This window comes from Lipotes vexillifer, unplaced genomic scaffold, assembly GCF_000442215.2.
Source record: "Lipotes vexillifer unplaced genomic scaffold, Lipotes_vexillifer_v1.1 scaffold1197, whole genome shotgun sequence".
NCBI lineage: Eukaryota > Metazoa > Chordata > Mammalia > Artiodactyla > Lipotidae > Lipotes > Lipotes vexillifer.
The window spans coordinates 128,956-147,939 of NW_006780020.1; positions in this window are offsets into that span (position 1 = coordinate 128,956).

Genomic DNA, 18,984 nt, shown 5'->3' on the forward strand with positions numbered 1-18,984 from the left:
AACCAATGTGATGTTTCAAAATGCAAAATCCTGAAATCTCTGTTTGTCTTCCAAGTGATTCTGTGATTGGAGGAGGACCTGCTGGTCGACCCTCCAGCTTTAATTTGGTTCTGACAGGTAGGTAGAACAAGGAATTGATCCTTGGTGAGACTGAAATTGCTGATGGGTGAGAGGAAATGTTCAGGGCTGTGTTTGAAAAAAGTGGAGAAGGAAACTGAGATTTTTTTATATGGGCTTAGGCCATGGATCCAACCATAAGGCCTCATTTTTAATGGTGGGCCACCACAAAGTCCATTTGCTCTGCTCTCCAGCCAGGAATCATCACAGTTCCCAGTTTAATCTCTTGTTTTGACTCATCCTGAGTCACTCCCCACTTGTTTCCCACTTCCACTCCTTGTGAGAGCTTCCTTAGGTATTCTCCAAAGTCAAGCCAAAGTCACTGTTTCATGTGAAACAGCCCTGATATGGGAGGACTGCTTGTGCCTTCTTGGGCACAGGGAGCTGCTGATGTGAGTGGCCTTGAGGGCTAGTTCTTTTAATGTCTGAATCAGGCATATGTTGGGTTTTCAATTTCCACAACCTGTAAGATAATAGACCCTTCAGGCTGAAAGGGGTTAAGAGCATCCAACCCACCCCTTTGTTCTATAGTGGAAATTGAGAGTCAAAGAGGAAGGGTGATTTGTCCATGGTCATTGCCTGATATCTGCGCTCCCGATCCAATGCTCTGGCTTCTTCTCCAAAAACATTATTCAGGGCTTCACTGGTGGCGCAGTGGTTGAGAGTCCGCCTGCCGATGCAAGGCACACAGGTTCATGCCCCGGTCCAGGAGGATCCCACACGCCATGAGGGACCGTGAGCCATGGCCGCTGAGCCTGTGCGTCCGGAGCCTGTGCTCCGCAATGAGAGAGGCCACAACAGTGAGAGGCCCGCGTACCGCAAAATAAATTAATTAATTAATTTAATTAAATAAAAAGGGGAAAGACAAGCCCTTATATTTGCAGTGCTCTTTTCTGTTCACAGAGCACTTTCCCACCTCTCATCTCACAACCACCTCACAACAGCCCTGTGAACTCAGAGAGGTATGACTGGGGACACTGTCTCCATTTTATAGGAAAGAAAACTGAGACTAAGAAGCAGCAGTCTCAGCCACCTGTGCCAGGTACTGGAAGCATCTCTATGGTCATAGGACCTGAAGAGCATAGAGTCCACCACTCACTTGTCAGACAGACATACTGTGGCTCAGAGGGACAGGAACTTGTGAGTCATACAGTGAATCAGGGGGCAGGATTGGGATTAGGGTCCTGGATGCCTGGTTCCTGGCTCCATGTGCTCCCTCACCCACTGCATTTTTGCTCCCCTCCCTTCTCTCTCAGGCCAGGGCCTGCTCCTGCTGCCCAGGCTGCCCTCAGACCCCTCTGGGGGCTCCAAGCCTGACTTCCTCAAGCTAAGCCCCAAATCCCAGTTCTGCACTCTTCCCTAGGTGAATTCTGGGCTCCTCGGGCCCTGTTCTCAGCTAGTTGTCAACCCTCTCCAGGGTTCTAATGAATTCATCCACAGGGTCGTTCCTTATGAAAGAATTCCCAGTGTTACTCCACCCAAGGACATCTGCCACAACTGAAAGAGTAAGAATTTATTAATCAAAGAAAAAATTAAAATAAAAGATCATTTTCCACCTACAAGATTGTCAGATGTCATTGAGGTCTCTCCCAATGGGGCTTTTTCAATTAGCCTACATTGTTGGAAACACCTCACAGAGTAAATATGTAGATTTTTATTTTATTCACAGAATTATGTGAGTAAATTACATGTTACATCTGTGGGAAATAACTATAAGACAGAGCTGCTAAACTATGAAAGACCTAACAGTCAAACTTCTTTTATCTTAGGTATTGGCATATCCCACCAATCTGTGCTATTCTAGGCTGTGATAGCTTAGGAGTGAACATGATTTGAACTTATGCATGTTTAGAGGTTGTCTAAAATTCAGAACCAGGCAAATCCATCTACTCTGACCTTAAACATGGCCCTAAAGTAAAATACTTGAAGAAAATGGCTCCCAAAGATTACAGGTGGGGAATTTTTGAAGTATGTTCATATCCAATTGGAGATCAAAGAAAACCAGCTAAAAAAGTTGTGGATTGACTGATATGACAACTGTGGATTGAGTAGAAGTTCTTTTTAAAAGGGCTGTCTTGAAGATTATGACTCAAACATTGGAGGAACTAAGGTGACTGGCAGTAGAAGGAATCAGAGCATGCGAAATTCCTTTTTTTTTTTTGGCTGCGCTGGGTCTTCGTTGCTGCGCGCAGGCTTTCTCTAGTTGTGGTGAGTGGGGGCTACTCTTCATTGTGGTGCGTGGGCTTCTCATTGTGGTAGCTTCTCTTGCTGTGGAGCACGGGCTGTAGGCACACGGGCTTCAGTAGTTGCAGCACGCGGCCTCAGTAGTTGTGGCACACAGGCCCTAGAGCATGCAGGCTTCAGTAGTTGTGGTGCATGGACTTAGTTGCTCCATGGCATGTGGGATGTTCCTGGACCAGGGATCAAACCCGTGTCCCCTGCATTGGCAGGTGATTTGTTAAACCACAGCACCACAAGGGAAGTCCTGAAATTCCTTAAATAAAAATTTATCGACTTTTAAAAAAAGATTGTGAGATGTCTAGAAGATGAATAACATCCAGTGCTGCCAAGGGTAAGAGAAAAATGGGCACACTCATACTTTGCCGGTGGGAGTGTAAATTTTTATCGTAATTTAGCAATACCTAAAAAAATCTTAAATGTGGATTCTCTGACCCAGCAATTCCAACTTCAAGGTGTTTATCCTGCAGAAATACTCACACAGGTGAACAAAAATATTTACATATTAGAGTGAAAAATTAGAAACAATCAAAATGTTACTATGGGAGATTAATTAGAATATGGAACCCTATAGAACTTTTTTCACATAACATATTGAGGAAAACTGTCTTGTAAATTGATAACTGTCTTATTTTTTTAATGGCCACTAGTATTCCATAGTCTGTATGAGCAATAATCAATTGAACCACTCCCTTACAAATAGGCGTCTGGGTTGTTTCCAGATGTTCTTTGTTTTACAAGAGCAACAGCTCTCTAGGAAAGGAAGTGAAAATGTTAAATTTACTTGTAGTGGACTTCCCTGGTGGTGCAGTGGTTAAGAACCTGCCTGCTAATGCAGGAGACACGGGTTCAAGCCCTGGTCTGGGAAGATCCCACATGCCATGGAGCAACTAAGCCCGTGCACCACAACTACTGAATCTACGCTATAGAGCCCGCAAGCCACAACTACTGAGCCCATGTGCCACACCTACTGAGCCCATGTGCCACAACTACTGAAGCCCACATGCCTAGAGCCCGTGATCCGCAACAAGAGAAGCCACCATGATGAGAAGCCCGTGCATTGCAAAGAAGAATAGCCCCCACTTGCCACAACCGGGGAAAGCCCGCACACAGCAACGAAGATCCAACACAGCCAAAAATAAGTTAATTAATTAATTAAAGACTTGACCTTTAAAAAAAAATTTAATTGTAGCAAATTGAACTGACCCAAACTGAAATACGGACAGTGCCAGATTGGCAAATTTTAAAAATAATTCTAATAATTATACAAAAAGATGCTAATATCACTAATCATTAGGGAAACGTGAATTATAACCATAATAATATACCTCTTCACACCCATTAGAATGACTATTATAAAAAAAATTGTTGGTGAGGATGTAGAGAAATTAGAACCCTTGTGCACTTCTGGTAGTATTGTAAAATAGTGCAGCCAATATGGAAAATAGTATGGTGGTTCCTCAAAAAAATTAAAAATAGAATTACTATATGATCCAGGAATTCCAATTCTGGGATACCCAAAAGAAATTAAAGCAGGAACATCATACTCAATCGTGAAAAGCTGAAAGCATTTCCTCTGAGATCAGGAACAAGACAAGGAAGCCCACTCTCACCACCTTTATTCAACATATTATTGGAAGTCTTAGCCACAGCAATCACACAAGAAAAAGAAATAAAAGGAATCCAAATTGGAAAGGAAGAAGTAAAACTGTCACTCTTTGCAGACGACGTGCTACAATACATAGAAGATCCTAAAGATGCCACCAGAAAACTACTAGAACTCATCAATGAATTGGTAAATTTGCAGGATACAAAATTAATATACATAAATCTGTTATATTTCTATGCACTAACAACAAACTATCAGAAAGAGAAATTAAGGAAACAGTCCCATTTACCATCGCATCAAAAAGAATAAAATACCTAGGAATAAACCTAAGAAAATAAAACACCTGTACTTGGAAAACCATAAGACACTGGTGAAAGAAATTGAAGATGACACAAACAAATGGAAAGATATACCATGTTCTTGGATTGAAAAAAATAATATTGTTAAAAATGATTATACTACCCAAGGCAATCTACAAATTCAATGCAGTCCTATCAATGCCATTTTTCACAGAACTAGAGTAAATAATTTTAAAATTTGTATGGAAACACAAGAGACACTAAATAGCCAAAACAATCTTGAGAAAGAAGAACAGAGCTGGAGGAATCACCCTCCCTGACTTCAGACTATATTACAAAGCTACAGTAATCAAAACAGTTTGGTACTGGCACAAAAACAGACACATATATCAATGGAACAGAATAGAGAGCCCAGAAATAAATCCATGCACTTATGGTCAATTAATCTATGACAACGGAGGCAAGAACATACAATGGAGAAAAGACAGTCTCTTCAATAAGTGGTGCTAGGAAAACTGGACAGCTACATGTAAAAGAATGAAATTAGAACATTCTCTAACACCATATACAAAAATAAACTCAAAATGGATTAAAGACCTAAGTGTAAGACTGGAAACCACAGAACTCTTAGAGGAACACTCTGACATAAATCGTAGCAATATTTTTTTTGGATCTGTCTCCTAAGCAAAGAAAATAAAAGCAAAAATAAACAAATGGGACCTAATTAAACTTAAAAGCTTTTGCACTGCAAAGGAAACCTACTGAATGGGAGAAAATATTTTCAAACAATATGACCAATAAGGGGTTAATATCCAAAATATATAAACAGCTCATACAACTCAACATCAATAAAAACAAACAATCTGATTTAAAAATGGGCAGAAGACCTTAATAGACATTTTCCTTCAGTCCACGGGCTCCCTTCATCCTCTCTGGCATCTTGCTACTGACCCCTTCTTCCCATATTTCCAAATGAGCCAGACTTAGCTTCTAACTGGGACCCAAAGTCTAGATGGCCTGTGGGTGGAGGGACAGATGGGAGATTCCCGGGAGTTCTGCTCAGCTCAGGACACTTGGCTCTTTCTCTACGACTTTTAGCAGGGCCCATACATTGAACCTTATCACATAATGAGTTTGGTGCTTTCGTAGGCCAATAAATCACATACTCCCCTCTCAGAAGGTACACAATTTAGGTGATAACCTCAGTCATGCCAACATACCCCCACTGCAAAAATGTTTAAGGGAGCAGAGTTTCTAATTCTGTTATCACAGCTCCCTGATTACACACGTGTCACAAAGCCATCACAGCTACCTCACCTAGGAGCCCAGAGCTGAAGTCTTGCCAAAGCTGGCTTACCACCTCCAGGAAGATAACTGGTCTGCATTTCCAAATCTGCTCACCTAGGTTGCAACTCTCTCAGCTTTTTTCAAAGATCTGGAAATTCCAAAATCTGGCTTGACTGTGAGCTCTGGAAAGTCCACTAGAGATGGCATGACTCATCCTCCACCTTTCACAAATGGGACACTGAGGCCCAGTGAGGCCATGTGGCTCAGCTAGAACCAAAACTTGGGCCTTCTGCCCCCATGCTGCCTCCTTGATGCTTGCCCCATTTCACCCCTCAGCTAGTTTCTGGACCCATGGAGTCAGCCTTTGAAATGCCTCTTCTAGTGTTTTCCTCACCTCTTCCCCTGCAAACTCCCAGACCATCATCTCTCCCTAGATTGCTGCTACAGACTCTTGTGGTCTCCCTCCTCCAATTCTCCCCTTCCTTCAGTCCATCCTGGGTGTTGTGCCAGGTCACTCTAACCCAAAAATTGTCAGGGGCTCCCCCTTCCTGCCAAAGAAAACACAAAAGCCTTGACCTGGTGTTCAAGGCCCATCACCATCTGATGCCAACTTGCTAAGAGCTTCCCATCCCCCTCGATCTCCCCTCCCCACAGAGCCTAAATCTAGCCCAAATCAACTGGTTGCTGTTCCCAGTATCTCCCTTCTGCTTCTGCATTTGGTCATGCTATTTCCTCCACTGAGTTTGCAGGACCGTCCTGCCCACTGCCCACCTGTCACCTCCACCTGTCCAAACTACATTCCTACAAGGCTTGACTCAAATGCCCTCTCACCCCAAGAAGCCTCCCCATACTCCATTCCCAATGGAAATAATTGCTCCCACCTCAAGACCCTGCGATGGATGGACCTTAAACCTTAGGTATTTATGTACCTGTTTTCTCTCCTAACAGGATACAAACCTTCTCAAAAACAATACATATTGATTTGTCTGTATGTTTCCCACAGGCCCATTATGGTGCTTTTTATTCATTGATTAATGTTTTTATTAATAATTTACTGAACAGAGTTTTGGAGTCCAAGAGACCTGAGCATGAGTCCAAGCTCTATCACTTGCTAGTAGTATGATCTTGAGCAAGATACTTAACCATTTTGAGCCTCAGGTTTTCTCCTCTGCAAAATAAGGATAATAAGACCTAGTTCACAATGTTATTGTAATGATTAATAAGGTGACATATGGTCATAGCACAATGACATAGCACAATGCCTGGCACATAGTAAGTATTCAATTAATAAGGCAATACTACTACTAACAAAAATAAACATAGCTCCTGCTATGTGCCTGGAATTTTGGAGAACGCTGGGGATACAGACATAAAGAAAATTAGGCCCATGCCTTTGAAAACTCAGAGACTAGTGGGGAAGCAGACAACAAGGAAACATCTGACCTCCATATCATACAGGGTGAGAAGTGCTATGACAAAGATACCCATAGGGTGCTCTAGAGCTTCCAGAAAGGGCATTGAATTGGGGCTGTGGCCTGGGAGGCAGGGGCTCAGGGAAAACTCCCCAGAAGAGTGGTGTGAGCAGTGTTTGGAAAGACCAATGATAATGATCCAGGGGGAAGGGGCAAAATGGGCAAGCGGGGCAGAAGGCAGAGCATGAGATAGGAGCACAGAGCAAGTCGGAGCACCATAGCACCCTGCACACAGCTGGTGCTTGATAAGTATTTGCCAAATAAGAGGCAGCCTGGGGTGAAGGGCACAGCCATGGGATTCTCTGCCAACAGTCATGGCATGTGACCTTGGGTAAGTCTCATCCCTGCCCTGAGCTCACTATCTCAGGTGATCCATTCCCTGATATCAAGGTTTGGGAAGGAACACTGAGCTTTGGTTGGTGCTCCCTTGTTCCTCCAGCTGCGTCATGTAGGGGCATGTTTTCACCCGCTCAATTCAGGAGGAGTTTGGCCTAAGAGGCTGGCACCACCCTCTGTAGGTCACATCTGTCTCTGAAACAAGAAACACTAATCGCTTTAGGAGCATTGTCACACCCTCTTCCTGGGAAATTTTCCTTTTCACAGCTGGGGTGGGGAGCCCAAAATTCCAGCGAGCTACCTGCCCTCAGATTCTATCCACAGGACACCTGGGGTGGAGTGAGGGCAATCACAGATTTCAAGGTAAAAATAGGCAGCTTCAGTGAGTATAATTTTTTTTTTTTTTTTTTTTTTTTTGGCGGTACGCGGGCCTCTCACTGTTGTGGCCTCTTCCGTTGCGGAACACAGGCTCCGGACGCGCAGACTCAGCGGCCATGGCTCACGGGCCCAGCCGCTCCGTGGCATGTGGGATCTTCCCGGACCGGGGCAAGAACCCGTGTCCCCTGCATCGGCAGGCGGACTCTCAACCACTGCGCCACCAGGGAAGCCCAGTGAGTATAATTTTTGTTAATCTGGTAAGAAACAAATAAACTACATTTTAAAACAATTCTTTTGAATAGAAAAGTACTGATTTATGTAAAACTGGTCAATTTTGTCAATGCAGTATTTTCTTCCAATTTTATTGAGATACAATTGGTATAACATTGTGTAAATTTAAGGTGTACAATGTGATGATGTGATACATGTATATATTGCAAAATGGTAATCACATAAGGTTAGTTAACACTTCCATCACCTCACACAGTGACCTTTTTTTGGTGAGAACATTTAAGATCTACTCTCTTAGTAACTTTCAAACATATAACAGAGTATTTTTAACTATAGTTCAATTCAATATTAAATTAGTTACTTCATTAAAAAAGTCATTTGATGAAAAAAATCCATCTGAATTATTTGCGTCATGTAACCCCAAAGATCTGGTCATTCTTTGCATTTTTAATTGGTTCAGTATTGTGTATGGTCCTAGAGAAGTGGTGATAGACCAGATCTCCACCACAGCGCACATTAACGATTGACAAACTCGAGAGCAGCAACCTGAACATCCAGCTGCTCCAAGAAGGGAGGGGAGGGAAGATGGGGAGAGAGCAGGTGTACGAGTTGCCTATGGCTTCTCTAACAAATTATCATAAACTTAGTGGCTTACAACAACACACAAATTTGATTCAAGTGATAGAAATCTAGTCTAAGCTTAAGTAAGGGAAAACACAACAAGCAAAAATCAAAGTGTGAGTAACGTATTTGTATATTCAACAGAATTGTGAGGACAATGGGGAGCTGGGTTTATGCATGACTGCATCCAGAAACCCAAATGATGTCAAGACTTCCTCATTCTAACTTTGTGCCTCATCTCTGCTTCTTCTATGTTGACTGTCAAACTGTAGCTAAGCATTCCCATCTAGCTATTGATCACTATTGAAAAGTATTTTTAAGTCATCCAGGATCCAAAAATAAGCACTGCTAACAGTTTTCCTTCCAGGTTTTATGTATGTTATTGTACACACATATGACACGTCCTAATGAGTGTGCTCACGTGCACACTCACACACACATACACAAGCATACATAACTATTTAGGGAGTATTTATTGTGTACATATGGCTTTGTAGGCTACTTTTGTTACTTAGCACTTTTTTATGAAGATTTTCCTTGTTATTAAATTTTATTTGAAAGTGGAGAAAAACACACATCTATTCTTACTTTTTTTTTTTTTTTTTTTTTGCGGTACGCGGGCCTCTTACTGCTGTGGCCTCTCCTGTTGCGGAGCACAGGCTCCGGATGCGCAGGCTCAGCGGCCATGGCTCACAGGCCCAGCCGCTCCGCAGCATGTGGGATCTTCCTGGACCGGGGCACGAACCCGTGTCCCCTGCATCGGCAGGCGGACTCTCAACCACTGCGCCACCAGGGGAGCCCTGTTCTTATAATTTTAACTCCAAGGTCAGAAGTCTGAAATCAGTTTCACTGGGCTGAAATTAAGTAGGGCTGCCCTGCCTCCATAGGCTCTAGGAGAGAATCTGTTTGCTTGATTTTTCCAGCTTCTAGAACTACATGCCCATGGCCTCTTTTTCCACCTTCAAAGCCTTCTTTGTCAAGTCTTCCTCTGTCTCTCTCTTACAAGAACACCTGTGATGACATTGGGCCCACACAGACAATCCAGGATAATCTCCCCAACTCAAAATTCTTTTAACACATCGGTAAAGTCCCATATAAGGAAACATCCACAGGTTCTAGGGATTCAGACATAAATGTTTTGGGGGACCATTATTCAGCCTCCCACCACAGGGAAGCCACCGGCAGCTGACAGGAGGAGACACGTCTCACACTCAGGCCCAGTGAGGAGGAGGCAGCCAAGCCAGTTGCTGGACTAGAGTCACATCCCACATTCTTCTGGTAAGATGTGAGTTGAAACTCTTGGCCACCATCCAATCTCATGGGTTTGTGGTTTAAATAAACTCTCCCATGGACCCCCACCATACATTTAAAGCAGAAACTCGTGGAGGGGAGTCTCAGAGCCTGGTAAACTTTGCTGCCCCCTCACTCCTGCAAAGGGCCCCCTCCTCCTCCTAGGGTTCCTCACAACACCAACTGAAAACCACCCATGAAGCCCACCGCCCTTGATTTTAGACACTACTCATCTGACAGAGCTCTCTTTACCTGCCCACTTCATAGGTGACTCTCACCAGCCTGCCCTGAACAACATTCTACACATAGCTCAACACTGGGGAGTCCAAAGATAATCAGATACGGTCCTCGTCTCACTGGAGAGATGTCACTCACATAACTCACTGTTCCTTCCTCAACAGTTTTACTTCTGCCTGGAATGCGCTGCCCTTTAATAACAATATGAATGATAATACTGACACTGCCATGCTAATATCATGGCAGCTACTCACCATGTGCTAGGCACTGGGCTGGGCATTTTTCAATATACTGGCTAGTTTAATTTTCACAAGAATCCTATATACGGTGAGATCTATTATCAGGTTTCACAGATGAAGAAACTGAGATTCACAGAAGTGAGGTAAATGGCCCAAAATCAGAAGTCGTAAGAGGCAAAGCTGGAATCTGCATTTAAATCTGAGTCTGTGCCTTTGGCATAACAATGATTCAAGTCTTACCTAACTTACCTCACCCAGCAAGGATTCTACCCTTATTCTGGAGTCCCAAAGCCAGATAATAATAATAATAAACAAACCTGATTTTAAATTTTGGCAAAGGACCTGAATAGACATTTTTTCTAAAGAAGACATACAGATTACAACCAGGTATATAATGATGCTCAGCATCACTAATCATCAGGGAAAAGAAAATCAAAACCACAATGAGATATCAACTTACACCTGTTGGGATGGCTGAGTCTAAAGTTTGTATGCAGGCAAAAGACACAGAATAGCAAACACAGTGTTAAAAGTGAAAAACAAAGTTGGAGGACTGACACTATCCAACTTCAAGATTTATTATAAAGCTAATTATAAAGTAATTATAAAGTAATTAGATTATAAAGTAATCAAAACAGCATGATATTGGCAAAAGAATAGACATAGATCAATGGAATGGAATAGAGCGCCCAGAAATAGACCCACATAAACATAGTCAACTGGGGACTTCCCTGGTGGTCCAGTGGGTAAGACTCTACACTCCCAATGCAGGGGGCCCTGGGTTCAATCCCTGATTGGGGAACTAGATCCTGCATGCCGCAATGCAACTAAAATCCCGCATGCCACAACTAAGACCCAGAGCAGCCAAAATAAATAAATAAATATTTTTTTTAAAAAAAATATAGTCAACTGATCTTTGACAAAGGAGTAAAGGCAATACTATAGAGAAAGACAGTCTTTTCAACAAATGGTGCTGGAAAACTGGACACATATACAAAAAAAATTAATCTAGACACAAAACTTACACCCTTCACAAAAATTAACTCAAAATGGATCATAGAACTAAATAAATGTAAAATGCAGAACAATAAAACTCCTAGAAGGCAACACAGGAAAAAACCTAGGTAACCTTCAGTATGGTGATGACTTTTTAGATACAATACATGTACAATCCATGGAAGAAATAATTGATAAGCTGGACTTCATTAAAATTAAAAACTTTTTCTCTGAGAAAGACACTGTCAAGAGAATGAGGAGACAAGCCACAGACTAGGAGAAAATATCTGCAAAAGACACATCTGATGAAGGGCTGTTATCTGAAATATGCAAAGAACTCATAAAACTCAACAGTAAGAAAATGAACAACTCAATTTAAAATAAGCCAAAGACATAAACAGACACCTCACCAAAGAAAACGGACAGATGGAAAATAGCATATGAAAAGATGTCTAACATTACATGTCATAAGGGAATTGCACATTTTTTAAAATGGTGCTGAAAAAAAAAGAATGCAGGGTGTCAGCCCCACCCCAGACCCATGGGATCAGAAGCCCACGCACCACAAAGAAATATCCTGCATGCCTCAACAAAGATCCTGCATGCCGCAACTAAGACTGGACCCAGCCAAAAATAATAATAATAATAAATAAATAAATAAGAAGCTGCATTAACAAATCCCAGGTGACATGGTCACATGAAGGTCTGGGAAGCACTGAGTTAGAGGAAGGCACAGTTGGGACACTGGCGCTGCTCCCTGCTCATTAGACTAATAAAAGTTACTTCTACTTGACTAAAAAAATTAAATTTAATTAAATTTTAAAGTAATAAAGCAAATGGTGCTGGGAAAATTAGACATCCTTACACACACACAAAAATGAAGTTCAATCTGAACCTCATATCTTATATAAAAATTAACTATCATAGATGTAATTGTAAAATGTAAAACTACAAAACTTTAAAACATAGGAGAAAGTCTTCAAGATCTAGAGCTAGGCAAAGAGTTCTTATACTTGACACCTAAAGCACAATACCAAGTGCTGGAGAGGATATAGAACAATTGGAACTCTCATATATTGCTTGTGGGAATGTAAAATTGTACAGCCACTCTGGAAAACAATTTGTCATTTTCTTATAAAGTTAAACATATAATTAACGTGTGCCCCAGCAAACCCATTCATAGCTATTTACTCAAATAAAATGCAAACCTACGTTCACACAAAAAGTGGTACATGCCAAAAATTGGAAACGATGTCCCTCAACTGGGGAACGGATAAACAAATAATACTATAAACATAAAATGGATTATTATTCATCAGTAAAAAGTAACAAATTACTGATTCATGCAACAACACTGATGAATCTCAAATGTATTTTGCTAAATGGAAGAAGTCAGAGTCAAAAGGCTGCATACTGTATTATTTCATTTATATACATTCTGGAAAACACAAAACTAGCCATGGAGAACTGATTGCCAGGGGTTAAGGGTGGCAGGGGTTACCACAAACTGACAAAATGAGGGAATTTGTGGGGATGATGGAAATTTTCTGTATCTTGATTGTGTGGTAGTTACATGACTCTGCATTTGTCAAAATTCATAGAACGAAACACCAGTGAAAGATCTATGATTTCCAGTAAAGTGTGAATTAATAAACTACCATTTCTTTACAGTGTAATAAAGGAAAAATCCCCCAGGTGGTTCCAATATGCAGTCAAGGTTAAGAACCATAGCCCAAGGCAGTGATTTTCCCACACATGTGTGTACACAGATCCCCCTAGGGCTACCTTTTCTTCCCAGGCTTCTCAAGAGAAGTCCAGGCTCCCCTCCCACCCCAGTGGGTCATTAACAAAGACTCAATGAGTCGTAAAAAGTGACCCACGAATGCTTCAGAATGAAAGTGGAGGTTGACTGAACTAGGAATATTTCATCTGGAGAAAAGGAGACTCAAAACACAAGGTTATTGTCTTCAGATATTTGAAGGGTGATCAGGTGGAAAAAACAGAAGTTTTTGTGTTCTAGTGGGAAGACAGGAAACAATGTGTGGAAAGGGCACAGAGCCCAATATAAGGAAGAGATTTCCAACAACCAGTTAATCTGCAAATAGAATGGGATGCTTCGTGGAAGGAGTGAACTTCTCAGCCTCAAGGACTAAACAACAGAAGTGGATTGACCACTTATCTAAGATTTCATACAGGGGATTCCAGCAATGGGTAAAAGATTAGAATCAGTGGCCTCTTAGTTCTAGATCAATTCTAAAATTCATGAATTCCCAAGCACTGCACAGTGGAAGCTGAATTCCCCTAAACTCTTTAGCTGAGCAAAATTTAAGAGATACTATAAGGTCCTACCTGCCCCAAATCTCTCCTCTGCCTGAAATTCCCTTTTACTTCCACAAACACTAAATAGTGCTCAAGTGGAAGGTACTGTGTGGAAAAAGTGTTCCTGGGGAGATAAAAAGAGGAAGAAGATATGGCCCAGTTCCCCAACTGGCTACCTCATCCCCCAGGATCTCAGATTAAATGTCACTTCTGGGAAGCCTCCCATTCCTCCTAAAATCTGGCTTATATCCTCCCCATGTGTCTTTAGCCCTGGGTACTTCTCACAGCGCCCATCATACTTCATTGCCTGTTCTCATTTGACTGTGAAGTCTGTGAGGACAGGGAATAAACATACACATAAAAATAAACACCCAGAATATCTAAAGATTTCTTACATTCATACTTTTTTTCTGGGAAACTCTCCACAGGCTTTAAGAGCAACCTGAAGACTAAGCCCTGCCTTTTCATGGCCCCACTGCATATATACTAGTATCTTATATAGGCCAAATAGCTAATAAAAAGATAGAATGAAAGCAATGTCATCTAAGGGGCAAGAGGGGCCTAGGGCTCCTAGAGTTTTGCAGGAAGAAGGAAAGCCCAGATTATTTCCTCCAATTTGCCTCTTTTTCAGAGACCTTATAAGAAGGAACCTAGCAGAAATTTCTGGAAAGTCCATATGTATAAGGTGAGGGTTAGGGTTTAGAGCCCCTATTCTTTCTAATGTAACACACTGCCATCATCTTAAAAGCACAGCAAAGAAACATTATTATTTGTAACTATCTGAAACGTAATAGAACTTGAAATAGGATAGTCAATTAAATTATCTATTTAAATTGTGAAGCCACACCTTGGTCACAGTTCCATTTGTTGAATGACAGTGTGCAAATTTAGACATTTTCCACCAAGATAAAAGCTAAAAGCAAAGAGGGCTACAGCTCCACCTTGTAGTGAGACCCAGCATTGTGCTGAGATGGTTCCTCTCAAGACTATTCAGTGGCTGTACCTTGTCTGGGTGTGGAATCACTGGAGAGGGATGGGGGTCCTCGGAAGCTAAGAACTAGAGTAAACAACAGACATGACCAGGAATCAGGAGACCCTGTTCTGGGGTTGAAGTCCTGCAGGCCTCCCTTCTTCTTAACATACTTCAGGCAAGATCAGGACCACCTAGATCAGAAAGCCTGAAGGTGAATGAAATGCGGGAAGACAGGAGGAATAGTATAATACCACTGATGTTCCCAGGTGGTCATGTGAGCTGGTATTGATTATCTATGAGCCTCAGGCCTTCTTGAAAAATAAGTTAACCTTTCGGGACTTCCCTGGTGGTAAAGTGTTAAAACTCCTCACTTCCACTGTGGGAGGCGTGGATGCAATCCCTGGTTGGTGGCCTGCATGCTGCATGGTGCAACAAAAAAAAAAAAGGAAGAAAAATAAATTAACCTTTTTCTCTATAAAACTGCCTGATTGCAGAAGCAAGGATCACCAGCCACAGATGGCCAATTGTCTTCATCTCAAGTGTCAACTTCAGTTAACTGGTAGTAGCTAGTTAGAATATTGTGTTAAGTAGGATTCTGAGGTAGAGTTTGAGTTCAGTGGAAAGAAGGTCATTAATAATTAACATCTGTCTCAGATACAGGAGGGAGGAGTAACAATACACCTCTCCTAGGGAAGGTTCTGTTACTGTAGATCTCTATGTAGCTCTAACTTCTGAGTCTGTTTTTCTCGTTATAAAATGAGGATAATTATGCCTCCTAGGCTTACTTCACAAAAAGAAGACCATGGGTTTGAAAGGTCTTGAAAGATCTAAGAATATATGTATGAGATGATACAAGTATTTCAGTTGACTTTCCTGGATGAGCAAGGGAATTGATGACACCAGAGTTGCTAGTTGCCTTTCTCAACCTGAACACCACTGAAGGAGCTGAAGCACATTGTCTGAAAAATGTTAAGGGCTCAACTAGATCATAACACTAAGCCAAACAAATTGGTTAAGGTGGGGTCTAAAGAGTTTAAATCATTAGCTGTGAAACTGGTGCTGCAATTTTTTCAGGGCCAGAGAATGGAATAAAACGATATCAAACAGGGCTTCCCTGGTGGCACAGTGGTTGAGAATCTGCCTGCCAATGCAGAGGACATGGGTTCAAGCCCTGGTCTGGGAAGATCCCACATGCCACGGAGCAACTAGGCCCATGAGCCACAACTACTGAGCCTGTGCGTCTGGAGCCTGTGCCCCGCAACAAGAGAGGCCGCTACAGTGAAAGGCCTGCGCACCACTATGAAGAGTGGCCCCCGCTTGCCGTAACTAGAGAAAGCTCTCACACAGAAACGAAGACCCAACATAGCCAAAAAAAGAATAAATAAATAAATAAATTTAAATTTAAAAAATGATATCAAACAGAATCATTGAAAGACCCTTAGATTGGGCTTCCCTGGTGGCGCAGTGGTTGAGAGTCCGCCTGCCGATGCAGGGGACATGGGTTCGTGCCCCGGTCCAGGAAGATCCCACATGCCGTGGAGCGGCTGGGCCCGCGAGCCATGGCCAATGAGCCTGCGCGTCCGGAGCCTGTGCTCCGCAACAGGAGAGGCCACAATAGTGAGAGGCCCGCGTATCACAAAAAAAAAAAAAAAGAAAGACCCTTAGATTAATTCACACAACAATTACTTATTAAGGATCCACTCATTTGCTGATTTTACATATATTTATTGAGTACCTACTATGTGTCAGTTCTGTGTTAAGCCTAGGGATAGAGCCGAGGATAAAACAGTTGGTACCTCTCCAGCTGGAGGTACAACCTAGTGGGAAAGGCTGTAATAAATAAATTACCATTAAAATGATAAGTGTTGTGAAAATAGCTGTTCCTTCTAAGCTGAGGATGATGGCTATAGATGATTGTCCTATGCTGCTATTCAGTAAAAATTAAATCTATGTTTCTTCTCTCTGTCACCATCAGGGACATATAGACAGGTAAGATATTAATAGTTAAGAACAAAGATTTGTATTCAGGACACAACTGAGTTCAATGTTTGCTTCTGTGATTTACTAGTTGTGTAACCTCCAGCAAGCTATACCACAAGGTATCTAGACTTTGATATGCATACAAACCTTTGGGGCATCCAGACTTCACCACAGCCTCAGTCTCCCAGTGGGAAACAAGGGAATGGTGAGAGGGCTGCCATGAAGATTAGGTGAAACAATATAATGTAAGATGCTTATAACGATCTCCAGCACTCAGTGAGCACTCAATGAATGGAAAATAATATTCCTATTATTCCTTTATTTAGTCTCTGTCCTACGAAAACTTGAGTCATCTGAAGGCTTATGTGTGTGTGTATGTGGTTGCTTTGTTTTGATTTTTGCTACGTGTGCACAATTGGATAGAAAAGAGCCCTTGCATGTAGGGCAAGTTCTGCACAAGATGGTTTCTATTTCCAGGAGTATGTGGACCAGTGTAGACACACACCTTGGGAGGCACGTGTTCACGTTTGCAGCTGAGCAGTGTGTGCATGTGTATCTGTGTATATATAAAACACGATTTCCTTAGAAGACTTTGTTGTCAATGAACTAATTCAAAAGTCATTTCCTCTTAATCAGACTCCCTGACTTCAGACTATACTACAAAGCTACAGTAATCAAGACAATATGGTACTGGCACAGAAACAGAAATATAGATAAATGGAACAGGACAGAAAGCCCAGAGATAAGCCCACACACCTATGGTCAACTAATCTATGACAAAGGAGGCAAGGATATACACTGGAGAAGAGACAGTCTCTTCAATAAGTGGTGCTGGGAAAAGTGGACAGCTACATGTAAAAGAATGAAATTAGAACACTCCCTAACACCATACACAAAAATAAACTCAAAATGGATTAAAGACCTAAAGGTAAGACTGGACACTATAAAACTCTTAGAGGAAAACATAGGAAGAACACTCTTTGACATAAATCACAGCAAGATCTTTTTTGACCCACCTCCTAGAGTAATGGAAATAAAAACAAAAATAAACAAATGGGACCTAATGAAACTTAAAAGCTTTTGCACAGCAAAGGAAACTACAAACAAGACAAAAAGAAAACTCTCAGAATGGGAGAAAATATTTGCTAATGAATCAATGGACAAAGGATTAATCTCCAAAATATATAAACAGCTCATCCAGCTCAATATTAAAAAAAACAAACAACCCAATCCAAAAATGGGCAGAAGACCTAAATAGACATTTCTCCAAAGAAGACATACAGATGGCCAAAAGGCACATGAAAAGCTCTAAAAAATCACTAATTATTAGAGAAATGCAAGTCAAAACTACAATGAGGTATCACCTCACACCGATTAGAATGGGCACCATCAGAAAATCTACAAACAACAAATGCTGGAGAGGGTGTGAAGAAAAGGGAACCCTCTTGCACTGTGGGTGGGAATGTAAATTGATACAGCCACTATGGAGAACAGTATGGAGGTTCCTTAAAAAACTAAAAATAGAATTACCATATGACCCAGCAATCCCACTACTGGGCATATACCCAGAGAAAACCATAATTCAAAAAGACACATGCACCCCAATGTTCATTGCAGCACTATTTACAATAGCCAGGTCATGGAAGCAACCTAAATGCCCATCGACAGACAAATGGATAAAGAAGATGTGGTACATATATACAATGGAATATTACTCAGCCATAAAAAGGAATGAAATTGGGTCATTTGTAGAGACGTGGATGGATCTAGAGACTGTCATACAGAGTGAAGTAAGTCAGAAAGAGAAAAACAAATATCGTATATTAACACATATATGTGGAATCTAGAAAAATGGTACAGATGAACCAGTTTGCAAGGAAGAAATAGAGACAGAGATGTAGAAAACAAATGTATGGACACCAAGGGGGGAAAACGGGGTGGGGGTGGGATGAATTGGGAGGTCGGGATTGACATATATACACTAATATGTATAAAATAGATAACTAATAAGAACCTGCTGTTTAAAAATAAATAAATAAAATTCAAAAAAATTTTTAAAAAGTCATTTCCACTTACTTCTCATGATATCAGCCAAGGTTAGTTAGTGGCAAGATAATTAAAGATTGATTGCTGAAAGGGGCAGCTCTTGTTCTGATTGAAACCTCTTATTCTACCCAAATATCTCCTAGATATTGGAGATAAATGTGATGATTGGTTATAAACATTCTGGTCTATAGGTTGGTGTGGGTCACCAGACTGTAAATGTCACAAGGTCTCCCAGGTCCCCTGCCCAGCCTTCCTAGTCAGAGGTAGGAAGACTGATCTTCAGGTATCCCATGTCTTGGGATACCCTTTCTGCTGC